This window comes from Megalobrama amblycephala, linkage group LG14, assembly GCF_018812025.1.
Source record: "Megalobrama amblycephala isolate DHTTF-2021 linkage group LG14, ASM1881202v1, whole genome shotgun sequence".
In the NCBI taxonomy this organism is placed as follows: Eukaryota; Metazoa; Chordata; class Actinopteri; order Cypriniformes; family Xenocyprididae; genus Megalobrama; species Megalobrama amblycephala.
In genome coordinates, this window is record NC_063057.1 from 28,351,643 (window position 1) to 28,355,528 (window position 3,886).

General features: G+C 38.0%; 1 pseudogene; it reads left to right on the forward strand.

The window, feature by feature from the left end:
* Positions 1-2,428: 2,428 nt before the first annotated feature.
* LOC125245195 lies at positions 2,429-3,880 on the forward strand (annotated as a pseudogene).
* The last annotated feature ends 6 nt before the right edge of the window (positions 3,881-3,886 follow it).

Sequence of the window (3,886 nt, forward strand, 5' to 3'; positions counted from 1 at the left end):
AGTATGAGCTGAAGAAATTGCTTCCATCCACTATAAACGTATGCTCCGGAGGGTTAATAATACAGTGTTTGTGTAAAAAAAAAAAAAAAAAATCAATTAGGGATGTTCATTTCGGTTAAATTTCTCGACCGACAACCGACGCTCGTTATCCGATTATTAACCGTTAACTGATAAGATTATAATATTGTATAGCCTATATGATGATAATATGACATATATATGACATTAAATAAAAAATACAATTGACGAGTGTCTGTGTCTTCCACGGGTTTATTTTAACATGCAAACAGCAGCATAGAACAGATAAACAACAGAACCTGGATTCACATTATCAAATTGTCACGCACCTGCAGTGTTTCTGACAACAGAAAAAAATAATTTAAATAAAAGGCATAAAATAAATAGGCCTACACTAAATATTTTTCACTTAAATGTTTAACAAATTAAGATGACAAAACAAAAACATGGTGAATCCATTGAAGCTTTGAACAACCGGTATTTTAGACATTTTTTTCCGTCAAATAAAAATAGCAGGCCAAACTCAAGGATTGTTATTGTTATGACCACGGACGGTGCACGTGTGCATACCGAACGCGTCTTTCCGCGCTCATGGGCAAAGGAGTTTCTTTGAAAGGCTCGCGCACGAGACTGAGCGGAATGCGGGAAATGAAGTATACCAGGGCCCTAAATTGTAATGGACTGGAGCTCACGGTTCACATCGAGAGAAATGGGAACGCGGGGGCACCGCGATGCGACCGCAAAAGGCACTTTCACTTTCGTGATCAAAGTGCATGCCACTGATAAGCTTTGTAAATGCAGTAGTACAGTAGCTATACACATACAAATTAAACGCGCAGGTCTCCTCTCGTGCGTCCTCCCCACTGTGTCGCCGGTCGAGGCAATAATTTTCGTTTCGCTTTTAGATATCTCTTTTATAGATGCCATCAATGCTTTTAACTTTCTAGATGTAATTACCGAACTCAAAACAGTCCATAAACTACAAATCCTCACGAAAACTTCAGTCAAGCCAGCTCGCACGTCAATCTGAGAGATCAGCCTCTTACCTTAAAGTGTCAAATTTCTCGGTTTCTGAATGGACGGTTTTGCTTGATTGACAAACGCTAACATTCGGCCACGATTTATATACCATCGACCTGTCCTAAAACGTTAGCACGCTGTGATCGATTGCTTGGAGATTGTGTGTTTCTCCATTCGAGAGCGCATTTCCTCTTCTTCACATCTGCGACAAAACAGTATGAACGAAAGCTCACAGAAACGTGAAAATGGTCTCATTTGAAAGAAAATATCCTAAGCTAAAAGATGATATATTGTGACTGATTGAAGCAGCCCTTATCAAAAGTGCGGGGGTCGATTTCTGTCTTTTCAAAACTGTGGGGGTCCTGATCCCCCTGTCGAAATGGTCAGTACTTTTTTTCGCTCGCTTCATTTTGCTTGTTGCTTAGCGAAATATGTCTGGCACGTGTGAAACGCCCCGCGAGTTAACAAATAAGCATATATGTATATATAGCATATTTTTCTTTAACCATGCAGCAAACAGCAAAAAAAAACGTTTAACTGATAGTATTAATCGGTTAAAATTCTTACTTTCGGTTAACGGTTAAACGGTCAATGTGAGCATCCCTAAAATCAATATTTAAACAAGTTATGAAGTAAATTTTCTAGCTTCAGCCAGACTGCCTTCTGGCTTTCTCTTGCAGTTCACTGGCAGAAGCTAGATATTTTACTTGTAATAATCTGGACCAGAGGACTTGGGTCAAGGGGTTCTGGAAGAGCAGTAGTGGACTGGGGCTTGCAAACCTAATTAATAAAATTAAACAGTAAAATTCTACTATTGTGTATTATCAGTTGGCTGATAAAGCCACAAAATCAATGATACCCTGCATTAACAGTGGACAGTGCAATTTCATCATGTTGTAATCTAAGGATATATTCTGAGAAAAGTAGAGGACCTAATACTGAGCCTTGTTGCACTTCATACTAGTTTTAAGATGTCGATATGTTTACACAAAATATAAGCAGATAGATTTAACCTAAACCATGTTTATGCTTATCAACAAATGACTCTCAAGTTTATGCTTATCAACATGACTCTCAAGCTATCCAGTAAAATGTTGTGATCCATTGTCAAAGAGCTAATAGTATTTATGCACTCATGATCAGATGCCAAAAGCAGGTCACGTATCACTTTAATAAATTATGGTGCTTAAATTCTTAATTGAAATTGTTTACAAGTACCATAGCAAAGAGAGGGGACTCTATTTCCTAATATTATAGAGATGAATGGCAAATTCTGGACTGGTCAATAATAGCAACCCAGTTTTGTTACTTTCATACTTTTGATTTCTGTTGATTTGAGGCACTAAACTGCCATTAACCTGCATTTATCTTTTTTGCATTAGACCTTGATGGCACTGAAAGAAGAGAATCAAGAACTGAAAGAAATAGAAGAGAAAGATCTACATAATAGTCATGATTTCATGGATGTAGGAAAATCCACACAGACTGAGAAAATTGAATATAACAGTGACTTAACCTGCTCTTGTTGTGGAAAGAGTTTCGCTGAAAAATATAAACTTAAAAACCACATGAGAGTTCACACTGGAGAGAAGCCTTACACCTGCCAACAGTGTGGAAAGAGTTTCAGTCAGAAAGCAAGCCTTAATCGACACATGAAGATTCACACTGGAGAGAAGCCGTTCACATGTCAACAGTGTGGAATGAGTTTAAGTAATAAAGGAAGCCTTGATCGACACATGAAGATTCACACTGGAGAGAAGCCTTACACATGTGGAAAGGGTTTTAGACAAATCAGTGTGGAAAGAGTTTCACTGATAAGGGAAACTTTAAACAACACATGAAAATTCACACTGGAGAGAAGCCATTCACATGTGATCAGTGTGGAATGAGTTTCAGACTTAAATCAACCCGTGATTCACACATGATGATTCACACTGGAGAGAAGCCTTTCACATGTGGTCAGTGTGGAATCAGTTTCGTTGATAAAGGAAACCTTAAACAACACATGAAAATTCACACTGGAGTGAAACCTTTCACATGTCAACAGTGTGGAAAGAGTTTCAATGATAAAGGAAACCTTAATCGACACAAGATGATTCACACTGGAGAAAAGCCTTACACATGTGATCAGTGTGGAAAGAGTTTCAGACTTAAATCAACCCGTGATTCACACATGATGATTCACACTGGAGAGAAGCCTTTCACATGTGGTCAGTGTGGAATCAGTTTCGTTGATAAAGGAAACCTTAAACAACACATGAAAATTCACACTGGAGAGAAGCCGTTCACATGTGATCAATGTGGAAAGAGTTTCAGACTTAAATCAACCCTTGATTCACATAAGAGGATTCACACTGGAGAGAAGCCGTTTGGTTGTGTTCAGTGTGGAAAAAGATTCACTGATAAAGGAAACCTTAGACACCACATGAACAGTCACCCTCGAGAGAAGCTGTTTACACGTGATCAGTATGGAAAGTTTCTCCAATGTAAAGTAATCCTTAATTCCCAATTTCCCAATAGAAAACACTCAGGTGAGTTATGTTTTATGTCATTAGTGTGGAAAGAGTTTCAAACATAAAGCTACTCATGATTCACACATGAATAGTCACACTTAGACAGTTGCAGTTTCATCACATTGTGAGGAAATGTAAATCCAGGTTTTATTGGCTTTACATTTGATCATTTAGCAGACATTTATCCCAAGTGACTTATAGATGAGGAGAGCAGTAGAAGCAATCAAACTGACAATAGGGCAACAATATTCAAGTGCTGTCGTCAGTCCCCAGCTAGTCTAGTACATTATATACATGTAGTGAGTTTTTTTAATAGGTATAAAAAAACATAGTGA